The 18,117-nt window shown below is 38.6% G+C and overlaps 1 protein-coding gene across 1 annotated transcript in view; it reads right to left on the reverse strand.

Moving 5' to 3' along the window:
- The window catches only part of CNTNAP2 (contactin associated protein 2), a 1,946,064-nt gene that overhangs the window by 1,282,783 nt on the left and 645,164 nt on the right, over positions 1–18,117 (reverse strand). The gene's annotated exons all lie outside the window — the stretch shown is intronic.

An 18,117-nucleotide genomic window follows, 5' to 3' on the forward strand; every position in this document is an offset into this window, starting at 1 on the left:
TAAGAGGAAGAGAATATACAAGGATGAGAGAACAGGAATTCCTTCAGTTCTCCATGAGGTGGCTTCACTCTAGAACTGGTGGTGGCTGAGGTATCACCTGCAGGTGACAGGCGCCATATGTGATACAGGTGTCATATGTGATGCCCAGAAAACCAACCGTCCTTCTCTGGACCATTTGATAATTGACCTTTCCATGGTAACATCCAAAAGATATCCATTTAAGTCTCATCATTGAGAAGAGGATCATATTTTCCTTCTTAATCTCATTATTGATGTGGGGGAAATGATTAATATGAAAGCCTTAAAATAATCATCCAGGGTTAATTCTTGTTGGGAAATCAACTGTCATAACCATTACAAGCACTTAATATGATGCCTGACAGACTGTGGCACTCAACAGTATTGAAATGCTATCATAGTTTTTTCATATCTTGCCTAAATTCATAAGTTTTAGAATCCTTCTAAACTCACATTTTTGCCACCTGCTTCAACATTTGTTTTTGTTTATCTTTTTCACTAATTATTGAGCTGCCAGGGAGATGGATATTCATTTTTTTTTCTGTCATCCTATGTGCTTTGATTCCTTCTCACTGATTTATTGAGAAGAATGTATCTAAGTTTTTACTTCTCTCTTTAGTTACCTCTCCTTGCATCATTTCTTACTCATCTCAGGTGGGGGTCCACACAGAGAAACATGGTTGAATAAAACTGACAGAAATACTGAAGTCGGGGTGCCTGGGTGGCTCAGTGGGTTAAGCCGCTGCCTTCGGCTCAGGTCATGATCTCAGGGTCCTGGGATCGAGTCCCGCATCGGGCTCTCTGCTTGGCAGGGAGCCTGCTTCCCTCTCTCTCTCTCTCTGCCTACCTCTCTATCTACTTGTGATCTCTCTCTATCAAATAAATAAATAAAATCTTTAAAAAAAAAAAGACTGAAGTCAAAGAACTGGCTGCATAGTTAGAGATCTTATGCAAAATTTTATGTGTTACTGGGAAGAAAACAGACTTTCTCAGGAGGAGACACTGAATGTAAGACAGGAGAAAAGAGAAGTTGGTAACATTAGGGAGCATCACTTCTTCTGCTGTATAAAAATGTGTGGCGATCAGAGAGAAGTGTTTTTCTGGATGTGTGTATTAGGGGAGAATGACAGAGATCTTCTAAGATAACCAAGGCAGTACCATTTATTGTGGGAAGGGGAGGGATTGTGTCAGCACCACAATTGAAGGACAGCTCCCTGCCTGCTGCCCTGGTAATTTCTAGTGCAGGACTTTCTCCATTGACATCCACAGAATGAATACCCACAGAGACTGATCACCCAAAATTATTCTTTATCTTTTAAAATTACCTTTCCTGGAGCACCTGGGTGGCTCAGTGGGTTAAAGCCTCTGCCTTCGGCTCAGGTCATGATCCCAGGGTCCTGGGATTGAGCCCCGCATCAGGCTCTCTGCTCAGCAGGGAGCCTGCTTCCTCCTCTCTTTCTGCCTGCCTCTCTGCCTATACTTGTGATCTCTGTCTGCCAAATAAATAAATAAATAAAATCTAAAAAAAAATTACCTTTCCTGAAGAACTGAAAATTCCTAGTTCAAGAAATATATGAGTTTCTCAAGCCTTGGTACTAGACACTTCTCATCTCTATTACAAAAAAACATTGGTTTTTTGGTAAACATATCTAAGGATACCCCTTTACCAGGGTGTAGCCGTCTGACTAACTCTCAAAGTGGAATGTTAGTGCGAGTCACGTGTATTACTTCCTGGTCAATGCCTTTAAGAAATAGACTTGTTTTTATCCATTCTGTATCTTCTTCTAAGCAAATAAGGTGGAACACAAAATAAACCTTGGATGCTACATCTTGATCATATCCAAGGTGACTTTTGAAACATATCTAGCATATGATAGAACTGACATGAATCTCTGAATGAGTCGTTGGAATAGAACTACCCATACTTTCTAGGAACACCAAATTATTCCATTACATGTGATAAAAGAGACATTTTATTCTCTTTGAGGAATAATTTGTTTGGTGGCCTAGCTAGTACTTGCTAACTAATATATGATCATAATTGCCTAAAGGTATTATAAGTATCTCAAATTGAGAAAACCCCGACTTTGCTTTTTGCCCCTAAATCTACTCCTCTTCCACTCTTTTCCATTGTAGAAAATAATAAAATAATAATAAATTATAAACATCATAAAACATCATATTACTTATTATTTTTATTACATTTCTGGAAATAGTCTAGGTGCATTAAATATATTTATTCATTTTTCCTTACAATAACTCTACATGAGCACTATATATATATAGGTGAAGAGTGTATATATATATATATATATATATATATAATATATATGTCTATAAATAAAATTAACACTATATATATATATATATATATATATATACTCTTCACCTATATATATATATAGGAAGGGTGGTCATGAAGATTTTGAGAGTAAGAGTGTATAGACCCAGTATTAAATGAGTGGATAGAATAGGCTTTATTGAGAAGATAACATTTGTTCAAGTACCTGAAGAGAGGTGAGAATTAGTCAAGGGGTTATCTGAAAAAGAATATTCTAGATAGAGGAAATATCCAGTGCAAAAACCCTGAAGTTCCAGAATCAGTATGCCTGCGTCTAGGTGAATAAGGATGAGAATGGTAGTTAAGAGGAGTAATGAAGTAATGCGGGGTGGCCTGGGTGGCGCCCTTGATTAAGTGCCTGACTCTTGGCTTTGGCTCAGCTTCTGATCTCAGGGTCATGAGATCAAGCCCCTGTTCAGCTCCACACTCTGCACAGAATCTTGAGATTCTCTCTCCTTCTCCTGACTCTCACACTTGAGCTCTCTCTCTCAAATAAATAAATCTTAAAAAAGAGAGAGAGAGAGAGAGAGAGATAAGTAATAGGGAACAACCATAAGGATATTGGCTTTTACTCTGAGTAAAACGGTGAACAATTACAGGGTTCTGAGCAGTAGAGCAGTTACATGACCTGATTTCTATTTTAAAAGGAGTATTATGGCTGTTCTCTTGACATTGGTGTACATGGGAGCAGGAATAGAAATAGAGAGATCTGTTTAAGTTCTTATATCATTCAAGAAATAGCTTTTGTTTCAGACCAGAGAGGTAATAAGTAGTTGTATTTTGGATATATTTTCAAAGTTGAGCAACAGGATGATCTAATGGATATAATAATGTGAAATAAAGAGAAGTCAATGATAATTTGTACTAATCACTCAAAATAGTAGAGTTGAAATTAACTGAGAAGAGAAACATCTGGTGTTTAAAGACATAAAACTGACTGGGATGACCAAGGAGGTGAGTGAATGTAAATGAGAAGAAAAGAAAACTAAAGACTGAGTCTTGGGGTATTTCAATAGTTAAGGGAAAAGTTCGGGTTATTAAAAAAAAAAAGTCGACGTGGAAGACTAAGAAGAAAGAACAAGAAATTCAGTAGGAGGAAACCCAAAAGAATGTGGTACCCAGACATCAAAGAAAGTATATCATGGAAGAAGAAATTCTCCACTCCATTAAATTTTGAAGACATGACAAGTTCAGCAACAATGGAAAAGTGACCACTGATGGCATAGTGGGAGGGAAAGAATACTTGGAATATGCGGGGGTATGAATATATGGGTTGAAGTGGTCCAAGAGAAGATAGAAGAGAACTGAATGGAGCAAGTCAAAACATTTCTTGAGAATTTTGCAACAAAAGAGAACAGAGGAGTAGAGCAGTCTTTTGGGGGGAATCAAGATTGGATTTTTTAAAGTCTGAAGAAATAACAGCATGAAGAGAAGATCTAGAGAGTAATGTGATGAGATGAGAGGGGTAGTTTCTAAAGTTAAGTCCCAGAGTTGTTAACATGAACTGGGCTTTAATGCATAAATGGTGGGAATGGCCGTAGATAGAAACATGGATGTTATCTGGCTCTTTCCTCCTGAAGTTCCCCCACCTTTGGCTGACTGGCAGAGAAAGAAGTAGAGAGTGCAGAGCCCCACAGGAACCAATCTGTGGGCCAGGCTGAAAGTGTTAGACATGACTACTCCCCACATTACACTGGCCGCAAGGAGTCATCTGTGATGCCTAACTTCAAGGAAGACCAGAAATCAGGCTGTGTGTCAAGAAAGAAAAGGACATTGGCTTGGTGAGCAACTAATCATCCACTCCCACACATTTAGCTTCTTGATTCTAAAATAAATAAGTAAATTAATTAATTAATTAATTGTGGGACTTCTTACTGATTAAATAACATAATATAATAAATAAAAGAGAAAAAGGAAGGGCTTTTATAGTACTGTCAACCTAAAGATACATCCAAATTTAATAACGTTAATATGTAGAAAACCTCCTGATAATCACTTATTCTTAAATAATATATGCTACAATTTCATTTGCTTTTACTTAGGTTTAAAGAACTATTTTATCAAGAAGGCTGGGTGGCTCAGTCAATTAAGTGTCTGCCTTTGGCTCAGGTCATGATCCCAGGGTGTTGGGAAAGAGTCCTGCATTGGGCTCGTTGCTCAGTGGGGAGACTGCTTCTCCTTCTACCTGCTGCTCCCCCTGCTTGTGCTCTTTCTCTGTCAAACAAACAAACAAAAATCTAAAAAATAATAATAATTTTACCAATAACATTATTTGAGGGAAGATTTGGCTCTTGTGTCAAACTCGTTAACTGGGTTATTATTTAAAAAGTTCTAAATTATAGCTAAGGTCAGGAAGCAATATGAGTGCATTAATATTTAAGCGATCATAAGAATATTAAGTGGATCTTATGTTTTGTTTTGTTTTTTTCTTGTTACCTGACCGGTTTTCCATTATGGGATTCGATTTTAAGTATGCATCCGGTAGGAAACTATGGGCTCAGCTTAGTGTTAGGACTGAAACTGAAGTCGAACTTAGAAATAGGGTCGGAGGTGTCAGAGTCACAGGTTAGGTCATGAGTTAATTTTAACAACTTTTTAAAAAATCTTAATTGCTCTCTTTCAGCACCTACCGGTGTTAATGGATAATGCTGCGCTGCTCTTATTCTGTCACTAAATTTGTTCCAGTCCCATTAATTGGGGAAATAGATCCCTCTCTTGGTGCCAATATCCCATTTTAGTGATGCCCTTTTAAACAAACTTTGACTCTGGCTTGCTCTTCTTTAAGGTGTGACTCAATCTTTGCGGAGGAAATTGAAATACACTTCCCAATCTCTGCTGAAGGAAACCTGAAAAATCTAATGTGATTTTTCCACGAGTTGCCTCCAGCTTTTACCGTTACGCTCAATCTCGATTGCTTTTAATCTCATTTCATTCATAGGCTCTGAGTGCACATACTGTGTCAGCATTTTGGGCTTTCTTCGGAGGGCCTGGGAGTTGTCTGACATGTAAATGTAAAACCTCGGAAGCTTTAAAGAGTTCGTCCTCAGAGCTGCGGATTCACATGATCCCGTTATCATTTTCTCAGTGTTGGATTCTCCCTGGTGTTCTAAATGTATTGAGGTTGGAAAAAAGGCATTTATGCTGACATGTACAACGTTACATGAAATAAATAATGTACAACAAGTTCTATCTAAAGGAGAGGAATATTAGATAATAAGTTTAAATTATCATAATAGAAATGTCAAAAACTGAAATTATGTTATTAATAAATATGACTACCTTTCAGCAGATGCTATCATTACATAGGAGGTAGTTTACCATTTTAAAAAACAGTTCACCTTAGAGGGAATGAAAGAATCTCAGAGCTGGTAGGGGAACTAGAAAATATTTGGTGCAAGCCCCTTTATACGAGGTATAAATCTCTCACTGAGGCTCATTCTTTCTGATACCTGCACAGAACAAATGAATACAGAGATGAGTAAATCTTATTTGCCCAAAAACCCTCTCCAAGAAACACTAAGCACTCCTCTATCAAGAGAAGCCCTTTGTTTTCCTCCTCAGACTTGATTTGCTAATGTAGACCTTGGTGGTTTTTCCAGAACCAGATCTAATTGTGATTTATTTCCTTCAGTCCAGGCCCTTAGTGCCTCTTCCTACAGATGTTTTCCAATATTGAATTGTTCTGAGCTAATTTCATATCTGTCTTATTTCTTTCCACTTCTAAATTTACTCTGACAAGCGTGACTTGTTGGTATCTTTGAGTTCCTTATGCCTGAGGGCGCATGCACAACCCATGACTTTCCAGAAACTGCTATCACCCCTCTTCCACTCTACAAATCCTGTTGAACAAAAATGCTTCTATAGTGTAAATGTGCAAATAAATATGCTGATTTTATGTTTTGTAGTTTCTCTGAGCACAGGATATAGAAGTAAGCATAAAGGGGGTAGCATTTCATGACTAACACCGTTTCATCAGGACCAATCCCGGGTCATACAGTATGTTGACAGATCGTGTGTGTGTGCACGTGTTTATGTTTCCTGTACCCTACTTCCACCTGTCCATGTAGGCACCTACCCTGGTTGGCTGCTCTCTCATTGCCCCTCACATGGCACCACAGTCACTGCTCCTGCAGTCATTTATTTTTCCTCATTTTGTTACAGCAACTCTCTAACTTCCTCAACACACCAGCAGCGAATGGGAAAGAGCCAATTAAACATGCCGGTATAGATTTCAATGACCACTTTAAGAGTGATATGTTTGTGTGTTCTCACAAGGTGTCTGGTTTTGAAAGAAAATCCTGTTAAAACAATGACAAAATTAATGTCTCTAATACTAGATTTTCAAGAAAATAAAAAAAATTAACTCTTTTTTTGACATAATTTCAAGCTTACAGAAGAGAGGAAAGAACAGAGTCAGGGACGCTGTAAGCCCTTTCCTTTACGTTTTTTAAGATTTTATTTATTTAGAGAGCACATGCACCAGGTGGAGGGGGGAGCAGCAGAAGTTGAGGGAGAGAGAGAATCTCAAGCTGACTTCCTGCTGAGTGCAGAGTCCAATGTAGGGCTCTATCTCATGACCCTGTGATCATGACCCAAGCTGGTATCAAGAGTCAGATGCTCAACCTACTGAGCCACCCAGGTGCCCCTGCCTTTTAGTCTATATTTAGAGTCCCCAGTTTTGCTCTGACCTGTGTGCTTTATCCTTCTTTTTTTCTCTCTCTCTCCCTACACACACACACACACATACACAAACACACACACACACAAACTTTCTTTTTCTGAACCACTTGAGAATAAGTTACATACCATGTCCATTTACTGCCAAATATCATAGTGTACATTCTCTCAAAATAAGGACATAAATCAGTAAGTGTACAGTTACCAAATCCAGGAAATTTAACATTGTTACATCTAATCAACTTCCTTTATCACAATTTTGTCCACTGAACCAATAATATATTTTTTTAAGATTTTATTTATTTATTTGACAGAGAGAGACACAGCAAGAGAGGGAACAGAAGCAGGGGGAGGGGGAGAGGGAGAGGCAGACCTCCTGCTGAGCAGGGAGCCCAATGCGGGCCTCGATCCCAGGACCCCAGGATCATGACCTGAGCTGAATGCAGCCTCCTAATGACTGAGCCACCCAGGCACCTCCCAATAATATTCTTATAGTATTTTTTTTTTTCTCTCCAGGATAGGATCTAGATTAGAATCTCATAGTTCATGTTGATGTCATTTTTAACCTAGAGTCATCCCTTAGCTCTCTGTTATCGTTAATCATATTGACATTTTTGAAATTTATCCTACCTTCCCACCCTTTTCTCAGTAAAATGTCCTCATAGAGTATTTCTCATTTTGCCTTTTTTTTTTTTTTTAAGTAGTTTCCATCCCCAGCATGGAGCTCAACTCGGGACTTGAACTCATGACCCTGTGATCAAACGTGAGCTGAAATCAAGAGTCACTTAACCAACTGAGCTACCCAGATGCCTTATAGTATTTCTGACTTTGAATCTGAGGTATGTTTCCTATGATAGGCTCAATCCATTCACACATATTTAGTGGGATACCACCTGTACTGTGTTGGGTCTTTAGCCCATCACATCTGGAGGTCCACAACGTCTATCTGCTTCTCATTGATCATCTTTATTTTGATCATCCACTCAAGATGTTATCTAATTTCTCTTGTATAATTATTTTTTTCTCTACCAACTGACAACTAATTCTTGGGAGATACTTTAAGACCATATAGAGATGGTACTCCTCATAAAAATATTTTCTATCCCCTAGTTTTGATGACCATTGATGTCACTTGCTAGAATACTTACTATGATAGTTGCAAAGTGATGGCTTTCTACCGCAGCACACCTTCCACAGTTACCACACAAAAGTTGTTTTCCTAGCATAAGTAAGAGCCTTCTCTCCCATTTTAATTATCTATCTAATATCTATCTATTGATCTATTACCTATAACCTCTGTGCATTTAAGGGTATATATTTTTTCTAAATGTTTGTAGTTCATTACGCTCCTTAAATATTTTTATGCTCAAACTATCCAGATTTGGCCAATACAAATTTTTTTCAACCTGGTTCCCATGTGCTTTTTTGTCATTAACCATCATTTCTTTCCCCCTTTCATTTTGACATAAAACAATGCTTCAAAACTCAAGTCAAATCTTACTTGACCAAAACCTGATATAATTTCTCCAATCGGATCTGATCCCTTTTGGAGGATAATAATATTAGTAACTAAGGTCTGCTCTAGGTATGTTGACTGCTACTGGAATGTCTTTTTTCTAGACCTATTTAACAGTCTGAACTAGAAAAAAATATATAATATATATACATACTGCATCATATATGTATATATACATATATACACATGTGTGTGTGTGTATATATGTATATATATATATATATATACACACTGCAATCACAAGTATGTATAGGCACATATTCACACACATGTATTTTTAAAAGGGCTTCCTTCTTGTTTTCTTCCATTCTGCATTTATTTATTACTTTCTTTATAGTGAGAATAACAGCTCCCAACATCATCACCATATTTACTCATTTGTTCAATCTAGAATACATTTAAATGTTTCCAGAATTGCTTCAATCATATGTACATTTTCTCATTTCTTATTTCTCACATACAAGTCAGCACACGGTAGGTGCTCTTTGTACTTTTCCTTTTCACTTAACAATATATCCAGGAAATCCACCCCATATCAACTCACAGAGATAATTCTCAGTTTTCTTAACAGCTCTAATGTACCCATTTTGCAGAGGTAGCCTGTTTACTCAAACAATCTCCCTGTAGCTGGTCATATCGGTAGTTTCCAACATTCTGTTGTTACAAATAGTGCTTCAATGAAAAGCTTGTATATCTGGCCTTCATGTCATTGGAGTTGTATCTAGAAGTGAAACCGTGTTCTGAAGATTAAATGCATTTATATCTATGATGTGATCACTCTATTCGTATTTTTTGGCCCATTTCGGGGTTTCCTCAATTTTAAATGGGAAGACATTTTAGACATGGAAACTTCCTCTGTGATTGGTAATATTTGTCATACATAGACATCAGTTACACATGTAAGAGTGAACTAAATTTAGTAACACAGACATTCATCTTGCAAGTGGAACAAACAAGAAACAAGCTAGGAGTAGCTATATATTGGCTTAATCATGGTCCCTATGGTCACTGCTGTAAATAGTGATGTCTGTTTTATATGCACTCATCTCTGTGTAAGCAAGGGGCAGTGAGAGCCAGACATGATGTTTCTTTACACTCTTCATCAGCAAATAATAGATTGTGCTATCCCCGGTGCCCATGTGTTAAGTGGCACTAGAGCCCTACATACTCACATAAACGTTGCACTCACCTTAAGACAAATAATTCCCTTATATGCTGCGAGTAGACTTTTAAGACCCTTTGCCAACTCCCCTGGTTCTTAATTCTCTTTTGTCTGGCACACTAACCAATGCAATTATTTTTGGTACTAGAGAGGAATTCTGATAATAGTTCCCAGTTTCCTTCGGCTCCTATTCTCTCAGAGCTGGACCTTGATTTCAAGCCTGATTATATTGTCTTCTAAGACTTATGTTGAATTTCTATGTACATGAAGAAAAGTGCACATTGGTATACAGCATGATGAATTTCCACAAGTGTAACCAGCACGTAGCTCAAGAAACAATACCAACACCCCCAAAACCTCCCTTGGTGGAGAACTTCCAGCCACCACCCTCCTACAAGGGAACTACCCAGATTTCTTACAGCATAGGTTTCCCTGTTTTTGCCTTTTGGACAAATGGTAACATAGGATATATAATACATTTTTCTGTGTTATACATCTTTTTGCATAGACTTCATAAACCATACTGTTACACTGACACTCGGTCTTCATGAGGTCAGAGACCTCTCTATACTGTGGCCAGATTGTCTGCACTGACCCAGGGCCCAGCTCACATTCAAGTTTGCAAAATATATGTGCAGTTGATATTATTAACCCTTTAACATTTCACTCCACATCCCCAAGCTGTCCCCAGGTGTGATGAGAAAGGAAGCTTTGCTATCCTAATTCGTATCCCCAGCCTCCCTTTTACCTCCTCCCTGTTACAACTTCGGCTATATTTTCTCCCCTATGGAAATCTTAAGCGTCTCATGGGTTCCTACAAATACCATCTTGACACTTTAATTTCTTTCATAGATGTAGGTATGTGCAACATACAACAGTATATACTATTTATATATTACATATTTAATATTTAATATATTACATATTTAATATATGTATTTTATATACATATAAACTAAGAAAATAAACATTATTGCTCATGAAATATGCACCTAATTATATACTATTATTCTAATGTCCACTTAATCTCATAATTCAGTCAATCTGTTAACAAATATTTACTAAGGATGTTCCACACGCAAAGCACTAGCCTAGCTTGTGAGACCCAACATTTAATAGGATGAATAAACTTCTCAGAGAACTTACATATGATCACCTCCCATTATATTTCTTTAAATACAGTATAACGGGGAGAGTGAACACTAGGGGGACACAGGAATCAAGTGCCAAAGTCGGTCCTTTACTTTTCAGGCTCTTGTTACAGCATTTCACACAGGAAGTCTTCATCAAGTAAGGACTCAGTGAATGGCAGTTAGTATGAGCAGTGGTGTTTGATCTTAGTCAAAACGCTGAATGCTTCTGCACTTCAACAGAATCCAGTTAAAGAGAGACTTTGTTCTATTAATTACCACAGATTTTATATACCTTAGGGGAAGATAGAGTTATTTTGTAGTAGGGGCTGTGGATGGGTATGTGTCTCTGTGTGTGTTTTATTTCATGATCACTTACTCTGGGTCCAAACATAAAATTCCCTTAGTGATTTCTTAAGTCTTTGACTTGAAACTTAAAAATAGACGTATTGACTTTGCTGCATATAATATGTAAAGCTAAAATGGAACTTCCATCTATTTCTATTCCAGGAATAAAACTGTCAAATTATAGATATTTAACCATACACTGACCTTACTATCTAGCAAGTCATGAGGACAAACCCAGTGGAAATATCTTCCAGTATCGCAATCACAAAATCCTTTCAAAGGAAAGGAAGCTTCCGTATTTTTTCAGTTCTGTTATCAAACACTTGTTTGTTCCAGGCTGAATGCAAAGAGCCTGAATCAATTTATGATAAATTTGTCTTTTTCTGCGGCTCCAGGCCATCCTACACAGCTTTATTTTCCACTTTGCACTTTGCATACTGTAACAAAACTGAGAAATACACAAACAGGACAGTCGCCCTGCGAACAGAATCAACAATGGGAATTGAGTGCCTGAGATGAACAGGACCTCTGCCCTGCCCTTCTTTCGTATCTGAGATCGGGGCTGTGTTCCTTAACCTTCTCTGAAGACTCCTGTGAGGGCAACTAATGAAACCCACTGTTTTCAGAGAGAGACTATTATAATCCAAACGGAATTAGCAATTACATCTCAAGATTCAGCTGGAGAAAGGTATTTTATTTTGGAGAGACTTTTTTTTTTTCCCTGATAGAAGAAATGTCAATAATTGCTTAGAATGCATGTTTTCCACAATCTGGTTTTTAATTAATATTATATCCCAAAGAATTAAATGATGTCTATAGTGTCAAATGGTGTTTATGGCATTTAGTTCAGAATAAAGTGGTATGTGAAGCTGAAAACCTGGGAACTTTTTAAAGGCAAACATCTTTTCATGGGGTACAGTGAGGGGTTGGTTCATTCTGTTTGCATGATTTCCAAAAGCATCTTTGGCTCATTTGCCAACTGGGAGAGAAGGATTCTGAAAATGGTTCTTTCAAGTTTTGCTTGTAAGCAAAATGAATGGAGAAAATCATATAAGTTCTCAGCAACCAGTCTCTGATGGTTTGACCTACACATCTTCCCTGAGTTCTTGAGGACAGTTGCACAACTCCTCTCAGAAGCCACTGTCTTCCCCGTAAGACCATATTTTCTAGGATTTCCTTTCTTTCTTTATTTATTTGAGACAGAGAGGCAGAGATAGTGAAAGAGAGCACAAGAGGGGAGGAGAGGGAGAATCAAGCTCCCCACGGAGCAGAGAGCCCAACGTGAGACTCTGGAATCATGACCTGAGTCAAAGGCAGACCCTTAGCCAGTGGAGCCACTCAGGCACATACACAACACTATCAGTCCTGCAGTGGTAACAAATAGGTTTTAATGGCTTAACTTTATAAAGTGCTTTCCTATAAGTTGTGTGTTGCGGGTTGACGTGAACCCCTCTAAAATTCACATGTTGAAGTCCTAACTCCCGGGACCTCAAATTGTTACCTTGTTTGGAAACAGGGTCATTGCATATGGAAGTAGTTAAGACGAGGTCACACTGGGGGAGATTGGGCCCTTAATCCAATATGACTCCCAACCTTGTAAAAAGAATGGTGTGGTGTATACCTACGCCGTTTCACGCATGTGCAGCAGATTACAGTTAAAATGTGGTGGTCTGCGCGTTTCTTGCTCACTGTGAGAGAGCGCTGAGGTGAGCCGTAGTGACGGGGAGTGTGGTGGTGAAAGTGTCTTTAGTTAGCCCAGGACTCCGGGCCCAGCTCCACTGCAAATTCACCATGAGCTTGAGGGAATGTGCTACCTTCGCTAACTTCTTCACTTTTGCATCTACGGGATATGGGCTAAATAATAACAGTCATCTCCATCATTTAAGTTATTTGGAGATTAAATTAGATAAAGCATATGTCAAACACATAATGAACCCTCAACGGTGCTGGTTGGCCCTTACTATTTATTAATTGGTACAGGTAGTGTTCTGAATGGCTCTGCCAAATGACAGGATGGTTTTTGTTGACTTCACTCCAGCTGCCTCTTAATAGGGTGGAAAACCATTCAAATGGCAGTAACAGTAGTAGACTCGCTGTCTCATCAAAATACATCCGTGAAACTCATGGGCGAAACACAGATGTGTATCTCAAATAACCTTTTCATTTGAAAGAGTGATACAATTTTTCTAGAAGTAGAAGTCTATACTTTACTCCCCCCCGACACTCCCAAAAAGTCACGGATGGTAAGTGAGTGAACTGTTCAGACAGCTTATCAACACATCTTTCTGCCAGCGTGATAATACAGCCTATAATTAAGCTAGTTTATTCAAGCAATCCAAATTTATTTGCCAAGACATTTTAAGATTCTATCAGTTCTTTCTCAAAGTCAACATTGACTCAATGAGTTACTTGGAAAAATTGGCCATATAAGTGACAAACGATACAGACAACTTCAGGGTCACCAGGGGCACACGTATAGTGAGAGCTGCCCAAGATGACCAGGCTTTACTTCAGCCATTGTCCTCCTAACTTGATTTTAGAGTTTTTGAGGATAGGCTCATTGAGACTACTCACTTGAGGTCTTTAAACTGCTTTTCATACAGTGTTCTATAATTATTAATGATAATAGTAATAACAATACTGATAAATAATTAGGAGGGGATGAGATGAGAAGAAGATAAGATGAGCCTATATATATATGGTGCACTGTTCCAAGCAATTGTATTAATTCATCCAAGTCACAAAAACCCGCAAGATAGATACTATTTTATCCCTTTTACAGCTAAGGCAACTAAGGTCTATGAACAGTTGATGAACATGGTTAAACATTCACTGTTACTAAGTGCTGGAACAAAGCATTTGGAGCCCAGCCCTAGAACCTGTGCTATCTCATTCTAGAAATCTTGTGTCTACAGTCAAATTGTTTTAATTTAGCCAAAATAAGCGAGTGGTTATCATAATAAGGAAGCTTCTTGACAAACCCAAAATAGGCATTTGGTTCCCTACTGAGATGGGGTCAGTGTAACTGGATTTGTAGCTCAAATGTAAGTAATATCACGTCTCTTAACTTCAGGGCATTTTTATTATTCAGAATGAGGTACTTCAGCTCAGTTGTACACTCGGAAGCATCTATTATGTGCTTGGCAGTGAACTCTGCATTATGAGTATTACAGGGATAAGCCCTAGAAGACACTGATGCTCTTTCAACATTGGATAGTTACATGAAATAACTTCAACATTACTGATCTAATCCTTTAGATTTCCAAATTTTAAAGAAAGGTCAGATTTTTACTTGTTTGTGATAAGAAAATTGGGAAAGACATGATGACGTATAGTGTCTTACTATCCATTCCTATCTGTTTCAGTAGAAGATTCATCTGCTTCTCTTGTCTATATCACCAGTTCCTTACCTTCTTAGGAACTCGAGAAGCCTTGGTTGACCATGACCCTCAACCACTCTGAATGAGGCATGCGTGCGTGTGTGTGCACCTGTGTGTGTTCCTAGAACAACGTGGGCAAGCCTCTTTCCATTAGGACACCTATAGTCATAAAATAAAATTATAGATTTATATACTTAGCACAGCCTCTAGATTTTTTCACCCCTAGAAGGCAGTGACTGTATCTGGTTTATTTCCAACCCTCAATAAACAGTAGGTGCTCAGTAAGTGCCTTTTCATCAAAGCTTATGTTCTTTTCATGGTAAGTCTGCAATTTGCCCTGCAAATTCTTTTTTTTTTTTTAAATTTAACTTTTTTCAGTGTTCCAAACTTCATTGTTTATGCATTGTTTATGCACCACACCCAGTACTCCGTGCAATACGTGCCCTCCTTATTACCCACCACCAGCCTCACCCAACCTCCCACCCCCCTGCACTGCAAATTCTAATTCTAATTCTGCCTTCTGGTTTGGAGACTCAGGGGCCAGCTCTAAATCTTCTTCCTCTCTAAGAGCTCCTCAAAAATGAAAACAACACACTCTTTCTTTAACATATACATGCATCACCTGTGAATATTGTTAAAAGGTATGTTCTGATTTTAAAGGGATGGGGTGGCTCCCTGAGGGTCTGCATTTTTTTTTAAGATTTAATTTATTTATTTGACAGGCAGAGATCACAAGTAGACAGAGAGGCAGGCAGAGAGAGAGGAAGGGAAGCAGGCTCCCTGCTGAGCAGAGAGCCTATGCAGGGCTTGATCCCAGAACCCTGGAATCATGACCTGAGCGGAAGGCGGAGGCTTTAACCCACTGAGCCACCCAGGCACCTGAGGGTCTGCATTTCTAACGAGGTCCCAGGTGACGCTGTTGGTGCTGATCCAGACGTACCTCCGGAGCCTGGCATTCAGAGTGGTCTCTCACTCTGCCTGCCTTTCTTTCCACTTTCATGGCTAAGCAGCATAATCTGTTTTAGCGAATACTTATAAGTCTGTTTTTGTAATCTGCGTGTCTTACTCTTTTGAGTTACCCTAAGAAGATGTGGAAGAGGACTGCAGACATAAACAGGTTATTTTCCTGGATTTCCAAAGTTAATAAAAGTGAATTTATTAAACTAAGCCTAATGGAAGCATCGTGTCATATTTTCACTGACATTTAATAAGGAAACATATCTGAAAGAACTGCCCAGGGGTGCCTGGGTGGCTCAGTTGGTTAGAACTCTGCCTTTGGCTCAGGTCTTGATTCTGGGGTCCTGGATTGAGCCCCATATCAGGCTCCCTGCTCAGCGGGGAGTCTGCTTCTCCCTCTTCCTCTGCCCCTGCCCCAGCTCATGCTCACTATTTCTCTCTCTCAAATAAATAAATAAAATCTTAAAAAAAAAAGAACCGCCCAGACACAATCTGTACTGTGATGCATGAGACTCCACGTGACAATTAATAGGATCATGATTCAAATGGCATAAATTAAATTGGCACCCTCAATTATACTTAAAAATGAGTTATTAGTCATTTCAGGCTGAGAAGCACAGATGTAATACAATACACAGGCCAATATGTTAATACAGAAAAGCTGTTATATAGGAAAGGAACAGGCTATTTTGAATTTTCAAGGACAGATCCAATCCCATATTATAGCAATGCATCTGGAAGTCACAAATGTATATAATATGATGATAACTGAGTGGCTGATATGTGCCAGGCATTGTCCTAAGCTCTTCACATGGCTGTTAATTTAATGCCAATAATCTCTACTGAGGTAAAAGAAGTAAGTAGTATTATTATCTCTTGTAGAGGTGAGGAGATTTAAATACAGAAAGGCCAAGAAATCTCCCACAGTCACACAGATGTCTGTGAAAAGTGGTCCAATTCCAGAGCACACCAGTGAGCTGCTGCTTTCTCTGCCTTTCAGGGTCCTGTAGCCATACAGGAGCAGGGTTTTTTGTTTTTTGTTGTTGTTTTTTTTTTTTTAAAGACTTTATTTATTTATTTGACAGAGAGAGATCACAGGTAGATAGAGAGGCAGGCAGAGAGAGAGAGACGGAAGCAGGCTCCCTGCTGAGCAGAGAGCCCGATGCGGGACTCCATCCCAGGACCCTGAGATCATGACCTGAGCTGAAGGCAGCGGCTTAACCCACTGAGCCACCCAGGCGCCCCAGGAGCAGGGTTTTTGACGTCTCCTTTCCCTCCTAGAGACATACTGCTATTCCTTTAACTTCCGCTAAGCGGAGAAGAGACACTCATCTTAAGTCACATTATCCATCATTATTATTCAAGATATTTGCAGGGAACTCTCTCTAAATACTTTCTATAAATCTGCATTCACCTGGACTCATTTAGCCTCATGTCACCTAAAGCCCACCTTGGTCTAATAGGAAAAAGAGTATCTCCATTATTTGAGTCCAGAGCAAAATAAAACATCTGGTGATATCTTTTTTTTTTTTTTTTTTTTTAGATTTTATTTATTTGACAGAGAGAGATCACAAGCAGGCAGAGAGCTGGCGGGGGTTGGGGGGGGGAGCAGACTCCCTACTGAGCAGAAGGCCGGATGGGGGGCTCTAACCCAGGACCCTGAGATCCTGACCTGAGCCAAAGCAGACGTTTAACCCACTGAGCCACCCAGGCGCCCCCATCTGGTGATATCTTGATGATTAATGAGAACACTTCCTCTTTCAGACTGGTCTTCAAACAATCCAGTATACTTTTAAAAATTCAGAACAATGACTACATATATCCTATCTTAACTCATATATGAAAAATGCACTACACTGTGAAGAATCATATACTGTTGAAAGTCAGAAGCCATAGCATATAAGATCATATCATTTTCCTTTACCCAACGGTGTATGTCACTATTATTAATACCGTCTTACTTTCACCTTCCAGATTTTTGGAAAAAAAAACAAACAAACACATAACCACATTGGCTAGAATGGTTCTTACATATGTGTATATGTGTAGAATATTTAATGGCTCACAAATTGATGCAGGACAAAATCCTACGACCTCTTAAAATGAGAATTTCACAATACAAATGTGTACTTAGAAAGGTGATCAAAATTCACTCCTAGAGGCATTATAGTATATGCAAAAGGATCTAGAATATCCACTCAACTTATTAAAATTCATGAGACCTTAAAAATATCACCTAGCCTAAGAGGAGTGTAAACAGAAATATGTATTTCACAGAAATAAGAAGCTTATTCTAAATTCACCCAGAAATCATTTTTTTTCTATACAAGTCCTAAAGATGTTTATCCCATTTATATTGAGGGCCATTTTAGAAATGGTTTAATGCAGATTATTCTGATGTGCCTTATTTCTCAATAAGTTATCCATAAAATTGTTTTGAATGTGCCTTTCCCCAAACAAGTGATTGCAGGCACAATGCACGTGCATACATCAACAAATTAGGGAAATTCCCGTCTATTGGCAAAAACTTATTGCATTAGCGTCCTACGTGAAGACAGGGATGTTATCAACTGATAAAAGACACATGA

The sequence above is a fragment of the Meles meles genome, chromosome 10 (genome assembly GCF_922984935.1).
Source record: "Meles meles chromosome 10, mMelMel3.1 paternal haplotype, whole genome shotgun sequence".
Classification (NCBI taxonomy): domain Eukaryota; kingdom Metazoa; phylum Chordata; class Mammalia; order Carnivora; family Mustelidae; genus Meles; species Meles meles.